The 17,200-nt window shown below is 43.9% G+C and overlaps 1 long non-coding RNA gene across 8 annotated transcripts in view; it reads left to right on the forward strand.

The window, feature by feature from the left end:
- LOC307190093 overlaps nt 1-17,200 on the forward strand; it is a 1,314,632-nt gene that overhangs the window by 1,123,513 nt on the left and 173,919 nt on the right. The window contains exon 5 of one of the 8 annotated variants that reach the window (XR_013829381.1): nt 12,574-12,599. The exons of 6 other annotated variants lie outside the window; for them this stretch is intronic. This is a non-coding gene — a long non-coding RNA (uncharacterized lncRNA). Of the gene's footprint in view, nt 1-4,670; nt 4,734-12,573; nt 12,600-17,200 lie in introns of those variants that run through there. One more of the 8 variants, XR_013829382.1, reaches the window with a different exon arrangement.

Raw genomic sequence — 17,200 nt, forward strand, 5'->3', positions numbered from 1 at the left:
CTGAGTGATACTGCATTGTATGTAAGTACCACAAGTTCTTTATCCATTTTTCACTTTCTGCGATGTTGAACTTGTACTGTAAACGAGGTTCTTGTAAACAGAGCCGTTCCAAACTTTGGGGTGGCTGTGTCTTTTTGATTTTAATTTCCCTAAGCTATAGGACCATAAGTGGAAGTGCCCTAGGCTCTGTTGCTTTGTTTTTTAGATGTTTCAGGAAACACCATACACTTCTCCCGAGTGGTTGTTGGCAATTTACATCCCGCCCATCAGCATAACAAGGCTCCCAGTTCTCCATGGCCTGTCCTGCCTTTCTGGATTTTACACTTTTTTCAGATGGCCCTTTTGACCAGGGGGAAGTGAGACTTCATTGTAGTGCAGATTTCCTTTGCAAGCTTGCTTGGTTGGCGAAAAAGGGCGTATGCGTTTTTTCCTGAATATATTCAGGAAAAAACGCATACGCCCTTTTTGGCCAAGTGCATCATTGTGGACGTTCTGCCTCTTTTCCTATGCTTTCAATGCAATTCCAGTCTACCTCCTGAAATCGGTTTCCTGCAATTCTGCCCCGCTTTCAAGTCCTCTTGGCAGCCTTACTTCAGTCTATTTTTGGACGATAGCTGTCATTTATAACTCTGCAGGTTTGTGAATTACAGTGCCCCTGAGCTCCTTTCTTCAACTCGCTTTCTTTTGAGCTGGCCGCAACACCGCAGGATGGCTTCAGGCCCTAATCTGGTTCCGGCACGGCACGCTGAGCCTTTGGTTATTTCCTCTTCCTGGTGGGAAATGAGAGTTAAATTTGCCCGTCCAGACACCTCCAGCTAGCCTCTCATTGGTTCTCGCTATTCCTGTTCATCTTCCGCAGAAATTGCAAACTGGGCCAAACAGGAGGTTAAAGGCGCTGACTCTCCAAGTGGGGAGAGTGTTAGTAAAGCGTCTGGAATGTTGCACCCGAGTACCAGGGGAGGAAAACTGAGACATATTTGAACACGTCTCCCGATCACATGGTTGATCATACTTGGGTTCCACATGCATGTTTTAGCTGAAGGAAGAATACCTTAAACCTGGGTAGTTGAAACCCGTGGAATGGGTACCATGCAATATGACTTCAAAGGGTCTTCATTTGCTCACCGAACCTCTCCAATCCTATCACTGCTGCGTTTATGCCCCTGTACACATGCTTGATTCTCTTTTGGAGACATAGCAATCCATAGGTTTTAAGATACTTACTAGTCAGGAACATTCTTAGGCGTTTAATATGGGGTGTTGAGTCCATTTCGTTGAGCAAGGAGTAGCTCTTGTCTATTCCATATTTGGCTTAAGGAACTTTATCTGTGCTCATTTCAATCTCTGGTTTTATGCAGCACCCCAACTCACCTTTACCCTTAAGCAAGCATAAGTTGGTTTTCTAAATTTGAGACCCTGTTCTGTTCTGTAATTCAGTTCCTGTGTAGGCAAGTTTACATTCCGTGTATTAGTGATATCTTATGATGTTTCTTTTTCTGTGTGACTTATTTCAGTTAGAATCATCATACCTGAATCCACTCATTGCGATGCTAAGGGCCTGATGACATAGATTTCATTGCTGAGTGATATTGCTTTGTAAGTGAATACCACAACTTCTTTATCCATTTTTCACTTTCTGCGATGTTGAACTTGTACTGTAAACGAGGTTCTTGTAAACAGAGCCGTTCCAAACTTTGGGGTGGCTGTGTCTTTTTGATTTTAATTTCCCTAAGCTATAGGACCATAAGTGGAAGTGCCCTAGGCTCTGTTGCTTTGTTTTTTAGATGTTTCAGGAAACACCATACACTTCTCCCGAGTGGTTGTTGGCAATTTACATCCCGCCCATCAGCATAACAAGGCTCCCAGTTCTCCATGGCCTGTCCTGCCTTTCTGGATTTTACACTTTTTTCAGATGGCCCTTTTGACCAGGGGGAAGTGAGACTTCATTGTAGTGCAGATTTCCTTTGCAAGCTTGCTTGGTTGGCGAAAAAGGGCGTATGCGTTTTTTCCTGAATATATTCAGGAAAAAACGCATACGCCCTTTTTGGCCAAGTGCATCATTGTGGACGTTCTGCCTCTTTTCCTATGCTTTCAATGCAATTCCAGTCTACCTCCTGAAATCGGTTTCCTGCAATTCTGCCCCGCTTTCAAGTCCTCTTGGCAGCCTTACTTCAGTCTATTTTTGGACGATAGCTGTCATTTATAACTCTGCAGGTTTGTGAATTACAGTGCCCCTGAGCTCCTTTCTTCAACTCGCTTTCTTTTGAGCTGGCCGCAACACCGCAGGATGGCTTCAGGCCCTAATCTGGTTCCGGCACGGCACGCTGAGCCTTTGGTTATTTCCTCTTCCTGGTGGGAAATGAGAGTTAAATTTGCCCGTCCAGACACCTCCAGCTAGCCTCTCATTGGTTCTCGCTATTCCTGTTCATCTTCCGCAGAAATTGCAAACTGGGCCAAACAGGAGGTTAAAGGCGCTGACTCTCCAAGTGGGGAGAGTGTTAGTAAAGCGTCTGGAATGTTGCACCCGAGTACCAGGGGAGGAAAACTGAGACATATTTGAACACGTCTCCCGATCACATGGTTGATCATACTTGGGTTCCACATGCATGTTTTAGCTGAAGGAAGAATACCTTAAACCTGGGTAGTTGAAACCCGTGGAATGGGTACCATGCAATATGACTTCAAAGGGTCTTCATTTGCTCACCGAACCTCTCCAATCCTATCACTGCTGCGTTTATGCCCCTGTACACATGCTTGATTCTCTTTTGGAGACATAGCAATCCATAGGTTTTAAGATACTTACTAGTCAGGAACATTCTTAGGCGTTTAATATGGGGTGTTGAGTCCATTTCGTTGAGCAAGGAGTAGCTCTTGTCTATTCCATATTTGGCTTAAGGAACTTTATCTGTGCTCATTTCAATCTCTGGTTTTATGCAGCACCCCAACTCACCTTTACCCTTAAGCAAGCATAAGTTGGTTTTCTAAATTTGAGACCCTGTTCTGTTCTGTAATTCAGTTCCTGTGTAGGCAAGTTTACATTCCGTGTATTAGTGATATCTTATGATGTTTCTTTTTCTGTGTGACTTATTTCAGTTAGAATCATCATACCTGAATCCACTCATTGCGATGCTAAGGGCCTGATGACATAGATTTCATTGCTGAGTGATATTGCTTTGTAAGTGAATACCACAACTTCTTTATCCATTTTTCACTTTCTGCGATGTTGAACTTGTACTGTAAACGAGGTTCTTGTAAACAGAGCCGTTCCAAACTTTGGGGTGGCTGTGTCTTTTTGATTTTAATTTCCCTAAGCTATAGGACCATAAGTGGAAGTGCCCTAGGCTCTGTTGCTTTGTTTTTTAGATGTTTCAGGAAACACCATACACTTCTCCCGAGTGTCTGTTGGCAATTTACATCCCGCCCATCAGCATAACAAGGCTCCCAGTTCTCAATGGCCTGTTGCCTTTCTGGATTTTACACTTTTTTCAGATGGCCCTTTTGACCGAGGGGAAGTGAGACTTCATTGTAGTGCAGATTTCCTTTGCAAGCTTGCTTGGTTGGCCAAAAAGTGCGTATGCGTTTTTTCCTGAATATATTCAGGAAAAAACGCATACGCCCTTTTTGGCCAAGTGCATCATTGTGGACGTTCTGCCTCTTTTCCTATGCTTTCAATGCAATTCCAGTCTACCTCCTGAAATCGGTTTCCTGCAATGCTGCCCCGCTTTCAAGTCCTCTTGGCAGCCTTACTTCAGTCTATTTTTGGACGATAGCTGTCATTTATAACTCTGCAGGTTTGTGAATTACAGTGCCCCTGAGCTCCTTTCTTCAACTCGCTTTCTTGTGACCTGGCCGCAACACCGCAGGATGGCTTCAGGACCTAATCTGGTTCCGGCACGGCACGCTGAGCCTTTGGTTATTTCCTCTTCCTGGTGGGAAATGAGAGTTAAATTTGCCCGTCCAGACACCTCCAGCTAGCCTCTCATTGGTTCTCGCTATTCCTGTTCATCTTCCGCAGAAATTGCAAACTGGGCCAAACAGGAGGTTAAAGGCACTGACTCTCCAAGTGGGGAGAGTGTTAGTAAAGCGTCTGGAATGTTGCACCCGAGTACCAGGGGAGGAAAACTGAGACATATTTGAACACGTCTCCCGTTCACATGGTTCATCATACTTGGGTTCCACATGCATGTTTTAGCTGAAGGAAGAATACCTTAAACCTGGAGAGTTAAGACCCGTGTAATGGGTACCATGCAATATGACTTCAAAGGGTCTTCATTTGCTCACCGAACCTCTCCAATCCTATCACTGCTGCGTTTATGCCCCTGTACACATGCTTGATTCTCTTTTGGAGACATAACAATCCATAGGTTTTAAGATACTTACTAGTCAGGTACATTCTTAGGCGTTTAATATGCGGTGTTGAGTCCATTTCGTTGAGCAAGGAGTAGCTCTTGTCTATTCCATATTTGGCTTAAGGAACTTTATCTGTGCTCATTTCAATCTCTGGTTTTATGCAGCACCCCAACTCACCTTTACCCTTAAGCAAGCATAAGTTGGTTTTCTAAATTTGAGACCCTGTTCTGTTTTGGAATTCAGTTCCTGTGTAGCCAAGTTTACATTCCGTGTATTACTGATATCTTATGATGTTTCTTTTTCTGTGTGACTTATTTCAGTTAGAATCATCGTACCTGAATCTACTCATTATGCTGTTACGGGCCTGATGACATAGATTTCATTGCTGAGTGATACTGCATTGTACGTAAGTACCACAAGTTCTTTATCCATTTTTCACTTTCTGCGATGTTGAACTTGTACTGTAAACGAGGTTCTTGTAAACAGAGCCGTTCCAAACTTTGGGGTGGCTCTGTCTTTTTGATTTTAATTTCCCTAAGCTATAGGACCATAAGTGGAAGTGCCCTAGGCTCTGTTGCTTTGTTTTTTAGATGTTTCAGGAAACACCATACACTTCTCCCGAGTGGTTGTTGGCAATTTACATCCCGCCCATCAGCATAACAAGGCTCCCAGTTCTCCATGGCCTGTCCTGCCTTTCTGGATTTTACACTTTTTTCAGATGGCCCTTTTGACCGGGGGGAAGTGAGACTTCATTGTAGTGCAGATTTCCTTTGCAAGCTTGCTTGGTTGGCCAAATAGGGCGTATGCGTTTTTTCCTGAATATATTCAGGAAAAAAACGCATATGCCCTTTTTGGCCAAGTGCATCATTGTGGACGTTCTGCCTCTTTTCCTATGCTTTCAATGCAATTCCAGTCTACCTCCTGAAATCGGTTTCCTGCAATTCTGCCCCGCTTTCAAGTCCTCTTGGCAGCCTTACTTCAGTCTATTTTTGGACGATAGCTGTCATTTATAACTCTGCAGGTTTGTGAATTACAGTGCCCCTGAGCTCCTTTCTTCAACTCGCTTTCTTGTGACCTGGCCGCAACACCGCAGGATGGCTTCAGGACCTAATCTGGTTCCGGCACGGCACGCTGAGCCTTTGGTTAATTCCTCTTCCTGGTGGGAAATGAGAGTTAAATTTGCCCGTCCAGACACCTCCAGCTAGTCTCTCATGGGTTCTCGCTATTCCTGTTCATCTTCCGCAGAAATTGCAAACTGGGCCAAACAGGAGGTTAAAGGGACTGACTCTCCAAGTGGGGAGAGTGTTAGTAAAGCGTCTGGAATGTTGCACCCGAGTACCAGGGTACGAAAACTGAGACATATTTGAACACGTCTCCCGATCACATGGTTGATCATACTCTAGGTTCCACATGCATGTTTTAGCTGAAGGAAGAATACCTTAAACCTGGGTAGTTGAAACCCGTGGAATGGGTACCATGAAATATGACTTCAAAGTGTCTTCATTTGCACACCGAACCTCTCCAATCCTATCACTGCTGCGTTTATGCCCCTGTACACATGCTTGATTCTCTTTTGGAGACATAGCAATCCATAGGTTTTAAGATACTTACTAGTCAGGAACATTCTTAGGCGTTTAATATGGGGTGTTGAGTCCATTTCGTTGAGCAAGGAGTAGCTCTTGTCTATTCCATATTTGGCTTAAGGAACTTTATCTGTGCTCATTTCAATCTCTGGTTTTATGCAGCACCCCAACTCACCTTTCCCCTTAAGCAAGCATAAGTTGGTTTTCTAAATTTGAGACCCTGTTCTGTTCTGTAATTCAGTTCCTGTGTAGGCAAGTTTACATTCCGTGTATTAGTGATATCTTATGATGTTTCTTTTTCTGTGTGACTTATTTCAGTTAGAATCATCATACCTGAATCCACTCATTATGCTGCTACGGGCCTGATGACATAGATTTCATTGCTGAGTGATACTGCATTGTATGTAAGTACCACAAGTTCTTTATCCATTTTTCACTTTCTGCGATGTTGAACTTGTACTGTAAACGAGGTTCTTGTAAACAGAGCCGTTCCAAACTTTGGGGTGGCTCTGTCTTTTTGATTTTAATTTCCCTAAGCTATAGGACCATAAGTGGAAGTGCCCTAGGCTCTGTTGCTTTGTTTTTTAGATGTTTCAGGAAACACCATACACTTCTCCCGAGTGGTTGTTGGCAATTTACATCCCGCCCATCAGCATAACAAGGCTCCCAGTTCTCCATGGCCTGTCCTGCCTTTCTGGATTTTACACTTTTTTCAGATGGCCCTTTTGACCAGGGGGAAGTGAGACTTCATTGTAGTGCAGATTTCCTTTGCAAGCTTGCTTGGTTGGCCAAAAAGGGCGTATGCGTTTTTTCCTGAATATATTCAGGAAAAAACGCATACGCCCTTTTTGGCCAAGTGCATCATTGTGGACGTTCTGCCTCTTTTCCTATGCTTTCAATGCAATTCCAGTCTACCTCCTGAAATCGGTTTCCTGCAATTCTGCCCCGCTTTCAAGTCCTCTTGGCAGCCTTACTTCAGTCTATTTTTGGACGATAGCTGTCATTTATAACTCTGCAGGTTTGTGAATTACAGTGCCCCTGAGCTCCTTTGTTCAACTCGCTTTCTTTTGAGCTGGCCGCAACACCGCAGGATGGCTTCAGGCCCTAATCTGGTTCCGGTACGGCACACTGAGCCTTTGGTTATTTCCTCTTCCTGGTGGGAAATGAGAGTTAAATTTGCCCGTCCAGACACCTCCAGCTAGCCTCTCATTGGTTCTCGCTATTCCTGTTCATCTTCCGCAGAAATTGCAAACTGGGCCAAACAGGAGGTTAAAGGCGCTGACTCTCCAAGTGGGGAGAGTGTTAGTAAAGCGTCTGGAATGTTGCACCCGAGTACCAGGGGAGGAAAACTGAGACATATTTGAACACGTCTCCCGATCACATGGTTGATCATACTTGGGTTCCACATGCATGTTTTAGCTGAAGGAAGAATACCTTAAACCTGGGTAGTTGAAACCCGTGGAATGGGTACCATGCAATATGACTTCAAAGGGTCTTCATTTGCTCACCGAACCTCTCCAATCCTATCACTGCTGCGTTTATGCCCCTGTACACATGCTTGATTCTCTTTTGGAGACATAGCAATCCATAGGTTTTAAGATACTTACTAGTCAGGAACATTCTTAGGCGTTTAATATGGGGTGTTGAGTCCATTTCGTTGAGCAAGGAGTAGCTCTTGTCTATTCCATATTTGGCTTAAGGAACTTTATCTGTGCTCATTTCAATCTCTGGTTTTATGCAGCAACCCAACTCACCTTTACCCTTAAGTAAGCATAAGTTGGTTTTCTAAATTTGAGACCCTGTTCTGTTTTGGAATTCAGTTCCTGTGTAGCCAAGTTTACATTCCGTGTATTACTGATATCTTATGATGTTTCTTTTTCTGTGTGACTTATTTCAGTTAGAATCATCGTACCTGAATCTACTCATTATGCTGTTACGGGCCTGATGACATAGATTTCATTGCTGAGTGATACTGCATTGTACGTAAGTACCACAAGTTCTTTATCCATTTTTCACTTTCTGCGATGTTGAACTTGTACTGTAAACGAGGTTCTTGTAAACAGAGCCGTTCCAAACTTTGGGGTGGCTCTGTCTTTTTGATTTTAATTTCCCTAAGCTATAGGACCATAAGTGGAAGTGCCCTAGGCTCTGTTGCTTTGTTTTTTAGATGTTTCAGGAAACACCATACACTTCTCCCGAGTGGTTGTTGGCAATTTACATCCCGCCCATCAGCATAACAAGGCTCCCAGTTCTCCATGGCCTGTCCTGCCTTTCTGGATTTTACACTTTTTTCAGATGGCCCTTTTGCCCGGGGGGAAGTGAGACTTCATTGTAGTGCAGATTTCCTTTGCAAGCTTGCTTGGTTGGCCAAATAGGGCGTATGCGTTTTTTCCTGAATATATTCAGGAAAAAAACGCATATGCCCTTTTTGGCCAAGTGCATCATTGTGGACGTTCTGCCTCTTTTCCTATGCTTTCAATGCAATTCCAGTCTACCTCCTGAAATCGGTTTCCTGCAATTCTGCCCCGCTTTCAAGTCCTCTTGGCAGCCTTACTTCAGTCTATTTTTGGACGATAGCTGTCATTTATAACTCTGCAGGTTTGTGAATTACAGTGCCCCTGAGCTCCTTTCTTCAACTCGCTTTCTTGTGACCTGGCCGCAACACCGCAGGATGGCTTCAGGACCTAATCTGGTTCCGGCACGGCACGCTGAGCCTTTGGTTAATTCCTCTTCCTGGTGGGAAATGAGAGTTAAATTTGCCCGTCCAGACACCTCCAGCTAGTCTCTCATTGGTTCTCGCTATTCCTGTTCATCTTCCGCAGAAATTGCAAACTGGGCCAAACAGGAGGTTAAAGGGACTGACTCTCCAAGTGGGGAGAGTGTTAGTAAAGCGTCTGGAATGTTGCACCCGAGTACCAGGGTACGAAAACTGAGACATATTTGAACACGTCTCCCGATCACATGGTTGATCATACTCTAGGTTCCACATGCATGTTTTAGCTGAAGGAAGAATACCTTAAACCTGGGTAGTTGAAACCCGTGGAATGGGTACCATGCAGTATGACTTCAAAGTGTCTTCATTTGCACACCGAACCTCTCCAATCCTATCACTGCTGCGTTTATGCCCCTGTACACATGCTTGATTCTCTTTTGGAGACATAGCAATCCATAGGTTTTAAGATACTTACTAGTCAGGAACATTCTTAGGCGTTTAATATGGGGTGTTGAGTCCATTTCGTTGAGCAAGGAGTAGCTCTTGTCTATTCCATATTTGGCTTAAGGAACTTTATCTGTGCTCATTTCAATCTCTGGTTTTATGCAGCACCCCAACTCACCTTTCCCCTTAAGCAAGCATAAGTTGGTTTTCTAAATTTGAGACCCTGTTCTGTTCTGTAATTCAGTTCCTGTGTAGCCAAGTTTACATTCCGTGTATTACTGATATCTTATGATGTTTCTTTTTCTGTGTGACTTATTTCAGTTAGAATCATCATACCTGAATCCACTCATTGTGCTGCTACGGGCCTGATGACACAGATTTCATTGCTGAGTGATATTGCTTTGTAAGTAAATACCACAACTTCTTTATCCATTTTTCACTTTCTGCGATGTTGAACTTGTACTGTAAATGAGGTTCTTGTAAACAGAGCCGTTCCAAACTTTGGGGTGGCTGTGTCTTTTTGATTTTAATTTCCCTAAGCTATAGGACCATAAGTGGAAGTGCCCTAGGCTCTGTTGCTTTGTTTTTTAGATGTTTCAGGAAACACCATACACTTCTCCCGAGTGGTTGTTGGCAATTTACATCCCGCCCATCAGCATAACAAGGCTCCCAGTTCTCCATGGCCTGTCCTGCCTTTCTGGATTTTACACTTTTTTCAGATGGCCCTTTTGACCGGGGGGAAGTGAGACTTCATTGTAGTGCAGATTTCCTTTGCAAGCTTGCTTGGTTGGCCAAATAGGGCGTATGCGTTTTTTCCTGAATATATTCAGGAAAAAAACGCATACGCCCTTTTTGGCCAAGTGCATCATTGTGGACGTTCTGCCTCTTTTCCTATGCTTTCAATGCAATTCCAGTCTACCTCCTGAAATCGGTTTCCTGCAATTCTGCCCCGCTTTCAAGTCCTCTTGGCAGCCTTACTTCAGTCTATTTTTGGACGATAGCTGTCATTTATAACTCTGCAGGTTTGTGAATTACAGTGCCCCTGAGCTCCTTTCTTCAACTCGCTTTCTTGTGACCTGGCCGCAACACCGCAGGATGGCTTCAGGACCTAATCTGGTTCCGGCACGGCACGCTGAGCCTTTGGTTAATTCCTCTTCCTGGTGGGAAATGAGAGTTAAATTTGCCCGTCCAGACACCTCCAGCTAGCCTCTCATTGGTTCTCGCTATTCCTGTTCATCTTCCGCAGAAATTGCAAACTGGGCCAAACAGGAGGTTAAAGGGACTGACTCTCCAAGTGGGGAGAGTGTTAGTAAAGCGTCTGGAATGTTGCACCCAAGTACCAGGGTACGAAAACTGAGACATATTTGAACACGTCTCCCGATCACATGGTTGATCATACTCTAGGTTCCACATGCATGTTTTAGCTGAAGGAAGAATACCTTAAACCTGGGTAGTTGAAACCCGTGGAATGGGTACCATGCAATATGACTTCAAAGTGTCTTCATTTGCACACCGAACCTCTCCAATCCTATCACTGCTGCGTTTATGCCCCTGTACACATGCTTGATTCTCTTTTGGAGACATAGCAATCCATAGGTTTTAAGATACTTACTAGTCAGGAACATTCTTAGGCGTTTAATATGGGGTGTTGAGTCCATTTCGTTGAGCAAGGAGTAGCTCTTGTCTATTCCATATTTGGCTTAAGGAACTTTATCTGTGCTCATTTCAATCTCTGGTTTTATGCAGCACCCCAACTCACCTTTCCCCTTAAGCAAGCATAAGTTGGTTTTCTAAATTTGAGACCCTGTTCTGTTCTGTAATTCAGTTCCTGTGTAGCCAAGTTTACATTCCGTGTATTACTGATATCTTATGATGTTTCTTTTTCTGTGTGACTTATTTCAGTTAGAATCATCATACCTGAATCCACTCATTGTGCTGCTACGGGCCTGATGACACAGATTTCATTGCTGAGTGATATTGCTTTGTAAGTAAATACCACAACTTCTTTATCCATTTTTCACTTTCTGCGATGTTGAACTTGTACTGTAAATGAGGTTCTTGTAAACAGAGCCGTTCCAAACTTTGGGGTGGCTGTGTCTTTTTGATTTTAATTTCCCTAATCTATAGGACCATAAGTGGAAGTGCCCTAGGCTCTGTTGCTTTGTTTTTTAGATGTTTTAGGAAACACCATACACTTCTCCCGAGTGGTTGTTGGCAATTTACATCCCGCCCATCAGCATAACAAGGCTCCCAGTTCTCCATGGCCTGTCCTGCCTTTCTGGATTTTACACTTTTTTCAGATGGCCCTTTTGACCGGGGGGAAGTGAGACTTCATTGTAGTGCAGATTTCCTTTGCAAGCTTGCTTGGTTGGCCAAATAGGGCGTATGCGTTTTTTCCTGAATATATTCAGGAAAAAAACGCATACGCCCTTTTTGGCCAAGTGCATCATTGTGGACGTTCTGCCTCTTTTCCTATGCTTTCAATGCAATTCCAGTCTACCTCCTGAAATCGGTTTCCTGCAATTCTGCCCCGCTTTCAAGTCCTCTTGGCAGCCTTACTTCAGTCTATTTTTGGACGATAGCTGTCATTTATAACTCTGCAGGTTTGTGAATTACAGTGCCCCTGAGCTCCTTTCTTCAACTCGCTTTCTTGTGACCTGGCCGCAACACCGCAGGATGGCTTCAGGACCTAATCTGGTTCCGGCACGGCACGCTGAGCCTTTGGTTAATTCCTCTTCCTGGTGGGAAATGAGAGTTAAATTTGCCCGTCCAGACACCTCCAGCTAGCCTCTCATTGGTTCTCGCTATTCCTGTTCATCTTCCGCAGAAATTGCAAACTGGGCCAAACAGGAGGTTAAAGGGACTGACTCTCCAAGTCGGGAGAGTGTTAGTAAAGCGTCTGGAATGTTGCACCCAAGTACCAGGGTACGAAAACTGAGACATATTTGAACACGTCTCCCGATCACATGGTTGATCATACTCTAGGTTCCACATGCATGTTTTAGCTGAAGGAAGAATACCTTAAACCTGGGTAGTTGAAACCCGTGGAATAGGTACCATGCAATATGACTTCAAAGGGTCTTCATTTGCTCACCGAACCTCTCCAATCCTATCACTGCTGCGTTTATGCCCCTGTACACATGCTTGATTCTCTTTTGGAGACATAGCAATCCATAGGTTTTAAGATACTTACTAGTCAGGAACATTCTTAGGCGTTTAATATGGGGTGTTGAGTCCATTTCGTTGAGCAAGGAGTAGCTCTTGTCTATTCCATATTTGGCTTAAGGAACTTTATCTGTGCTCATTTCAATCTCTGGTTTTATGCAGCACCCCAACTCACCTTTAACCTTAAGCAAGCATAAGTTGGTTTTCTAAATTTGAGACCCTGTTCTGTTCTGTAATTCAGTTCCTGTGTAGGCAAGTTTACATTCCGTGTATTAGTGATATCTTATGATGTTTCTTTTTCTGTGTGACTTATTTCAGTTAGAATCATCATACCTGAATCCACGCATTGCGATGCTAAGGGCCTGATGACACAGATTTCATTGCTGAGTGATATTGCTTTGTAAGTGAATACCACAACTTCTTTATCCATTTTTCACTTTCTGCGATGTTGAACTTGTACTGTAAACGAGGTTCTTGTAAACAGAGCCGTTCCAAACTTTGGGGTGGCTGTGTCTTTTTGATTTTAATTTCCCTAAGCTATAGGACCATAAGTGGAAGTGCCCTAGGCTCTGTTGCTTTGTTTTTTAGATGTTTCAGGAAACACCATACACTTCTCCCAAGTGTCTGTTGGCAATTTACATCCCGCCCATCAGCATAACAAGGCTCCCAGTTCTCAATGGCCTGTTGCCTTTCTGGATTTTACACTTTTTTCAGATGGCCCTTTTGACCGGGGGGAAGTGAGACTTCATTGTAGTGCAGATTTCCTTTGCAAGCTTGCTTGGTTGGCCAAAAAGGGCGTATGCGTTTTTTCCTGAATATATTCAGGAAAAAACGCATACGCCCTTTTTGGCCAAGTGCATCATTGTGGACGTTCTGCCTCTTTTCCTATGCTTTCAATGCAATTCCAGTCTACCTCCTGAAATCGGTTTCCTGCAATTCTGCCCCGCATTCAAGTCCTCTTGGCAGCCTTACTTCAGTCTATTTTTGGACGATAGCTGTCATTTATAACTCTGCAGGTTTGTGAATTACAGTGCCCCTGAGCTCCTTTCTTCAACTCGCTTTCTTGTGAGCTGGCCGCAACACCGCAGGATGGCTTCAGGCCCTAATCTGGTTCCGGCCCGGCATGCTGAGCCTTTGGTTAATTCCTCTTCCTGGTGGGAAATGAGAGTTAAATTTGCCCGTCCAGACACCTCCAGCTAGCCTCTCATTGGTTCTCGCTATTCCTCTTCATCTTCCGCAGAAATTGCAAACTGGACCAAACAGGAGGTTAAAGGGACTGACTCTCCAAGTCGGGAGAGTGTTAGTAAAGCGTCTGGAATGTTGCACCCGAGTACCAGGGGAGGAAAACTGAGACATATTTGAACACGTCTCCCGTTCACATGGTTGATCATACTCTGGGTTCCACATGCATGTTTTAGCTGAAGGGAGAATACCTTAAACCTGGGTAGTTGAAACCCGTGGAATGGGTACCATGCAATATGACTTCAAAGGGTCTTCATTTGCTCACCGAACCTCTCCAATCCTATCACTGCTGCGTTTATGCCCCTGTACACATGCTTGATTCTCTTTCGGAGACATAGCAATCCATAGGTTTTAAGATACTTACTAGTCAGGTACATTCTTAGGCGTTTAATATGCGGTGTTGAGTCCATTTCGTTGAGCAAGGAGTAGCTCTTGTCTATTCCATATTTGACTTAAGGAACTTTATCTGTGCTCATTTCAATCTCTGGTTTTATGCAGCAACCCAACTCACCTTTACCCTTAAGCAAGCATAAGTTGGTTTTCTAAATTTGAGTCCCTGTTCTGTTCTGTAATTCAGTTCCTGTGTAGCCAAGTTTACATTCCGTGTATTACTGATATCTTATGATGTTTCTTTTTCTGTGTGACTTACTTCAGTTAGAATCATCATACCTGAATCCACTCATTGTGCTGCTACGGGCCTGATGACACAGATTTCATTGCTGAGTGATATTGCTTTGTAAGTAAATACCACAACTTCTTTATCCATTTTTCACTTTCTGCGATGTTGAACTTGTACTGTAAACGAGGTTCTTGTAAACAGAGCCGTTCCAAACTTTGGGGTGGCTGTGTCTTTTTGATTTTAATTTCCCTAAGCTATAGGACCATAAGTGAAGTGCCCTAGGCTCTGTTGCTTTGTTTTTTAGATGTTTCAGGAAACACCATACACTTCTCCCAAGTGTCTGTTGGCAATTTACATCCCGCCCATCAGCATAACAAGGCTCCCAGTTCTCAATGGCCTGTTGCCTTTCTGGATTTTACACTTTTTTCAGATGGCCCTTTTGACCGGGGGGAAGTGAGACTTCATTGTAGTGCAGATTTCCTTTGCAAGCTTGCTTGGTTGGCCAAAAAGGGCGTATGCGTTTTTTCCTGAATATATTCAGGAAAAAACGCATACGCCCTTTTTGGCCAAGTGCATCATTGTGGACGTTCTGCCTCTTTTCCTATGCTTTCAATGCAATTCCAGTCTACCTCCTGAAATCGGTTTCCTGCAATTCTGCCCCGCTTTCAAGTCCTCTTGGCAGCCTTACTTCAGTCTATTTTTGGACGATAGCTGTCATTTATAACTCTGCAGGTTTGTGAATTACAGTGCCCCTGAGCTCCTTTCTTCAACTCGCTTTCTTGTGACCTGGCCGCAACACCGCAGGATGGCTTCAGGCCCTAATCTGGTTCCGGCCCGGCATGCTGAGCCTTTGGTTAATTCCTCTTCCTGGTGGGAAATGAGAGTTAAATTTGCCCGTCCAGACACCTCCAGCTAGCCTCTCATTGGTTCTCGCTATTCCTCTTCATCTTCCGCAGAAATTGCAAACTGGGCCAAACAGGAGGTTAAAGGGACTGACTCTCCAAGTCGGGAGAGTGTTAGTAAAGCGTCTGGAATGTTGCACCCGAGTACCAGGGTACGAAAACTGAGACATATTTGAACACGTCTCCCGATCACATGGTTGATCATACTCTAGGTTCCACATGCATGTTTTAACTGAAGGAAGAATACCTTAAACCTGGGTAGTTGAAACCCGTGGAATGGGTACCATGCAGTATGACTTCAAAGGGTCTTCATTTGCTCACCGAACCTCTCCAATCCTATCACTGCTGCGTTTATGCCCCTGTACACATGCTTGATTCTCTTTCGGAGACATAGCAATCCATAGGTTTTAAGATACTTACTAGTCAGGTACATTCTTAGGCGTTTAATATGCGGTGTTGAGTCCATTTCGTTGAGCAAGGAGTAGCTCTTGTCTATTCCATATTTGACTTAAGGAACTTTATCTGTGCTCATTTCAATCTCTGGTTTTATGCAACACCCCAACTCACCTTTCCCCTTAAGCAAGCATAAGTTGGTTTTCTAAATTTGAGTCCCTGTTCTGTTCTGTAATTCAGTTCCTGTGTAGCCAAGTTTACATTCCGTGTATTACTGATATCTTATGATGTTTCTTTTTCTGTGTGACTTACTTCAGTTAGAATCATCATACTTGAATCCACTCATTGTGCTGCTACGGGCCTGATGACACAGATTTCATTGCTGAGTGATATTGCTTTGTAAGTAAATACCACAACTTCTTTATCCATTTTTCACTTTCTGCGATGTTGAACTTGTACTGTAAACGAGGTTCTTGTAAACAGAGCCGTTCCAAACTTTGGGGTGGCTGTGTCTTTTTGATTTTAATTTCCCTAAGCTATAGGACCATAAGTGGAAGTGCCCTAGGTTCTGTTGCTTTGTTTTTTAGATGTTTCAGGAAACACCATACACTTCTCCCGAGTGTCTGTTGGCAATTTACATCCCGCCCATCAGCATAACAAGGCTCCCAGTTCTCCATGGCCTGTCCTGCCTTTCTGGATTTTACACTTTTTTCAGATGGCCCTTTTGACCGGGGGGAAGTGAGACTTCATTGTAGTGCAGATTTCCTTTGCAAGCTTGCTTGGTTGGCCAAAAAGGGCGTATGCGTTTTTTCCTGAATATATTCAGGAAAAAACGCATACGCCCTTTTTGGCCAAGTGCATCATTGTGGACGTTCTGCCTCTTTTCCTATGCTTTCAATGCAATTCCAGTCTACCTCCTGAAATCGGTTTCCTGCAATTCTGCCCCGCTTTCAAGTCCTCTTGGCAGCCTTACTTCAGTCTATTTTTGGACGATAGCTGTCATTTATAACTCTGCAGGTTTGTGAATTACAGTGCCCCTGAGCTCCTTTCTTCAACTCGCTTTCTTTTCAGCTGGCCGCAACACCGCAGGATGGCTTCAGGCCCTAATCTGGTTCCGGTACGGCACGCTGAGCCTTTGGTTATTTCCTCTTCCTGGTGGGAAATGAGAGTTAAATTTGCCCGTCCAGACACCTCCAGCTAGCCTCTCATTGGTTCTCGCTATTCCTGTTCATCTTCCGCAGAAATTGCAAACTGGGCCAAACAGGAGGTTAAAGGCGCTGACTCTCCAAGTGGGGAGAGTGTTAGTAAAGCGTCTGGAATGTTGCACCCGAGTACCAGGGGAGGAAAACTGAGACATATTTGAACACGTCTCCCGTTCACATGGTTGATCATACTTGGGTTCCACATGCATGTTTTAGCTGAAGGAAGAATACCTAAAACCTGGGTAGTTGAAACCCGGGGAATGGGTACCATGCAATATGACTTCAAAGGGTCTTCATTTACTCACCGAACCTCTCCAATCCTATCACTGCTGTGTTTATGCCACTGTACACATGCTTGATTCTCTTTTGGAGACATAACAATCCATAGGTTTTAAGATACTTACTAGTCAGGTACATTCTTAGGCGTTTAATATGCGGTGTTGAGTCCATTTCGTTGAGCAAGGAGTAGCTCTTGTCTATTCCATATTTGGCTTAAGGAACTTTATCTGTGCTCATTTCAATCTCTGGTTTTTTGCAGCAACCCAACTCACCTTTACCCTTAAGCAAGCATAAGTTGGTTTTCTAAA

Source organism: Stenella coeruleoalba, assembly GCF_951394435.1.
Source record: "Stenella coeruleoalba genome assembly, chromosome: 8".
In the NCBI taxonomy this organism is placed as follows: Eukaryota; Metazoa; Chordata; class Mammalia; order Artiodactyla; family Delphinidae; genus Stenella; species Stenella coeruleoalba.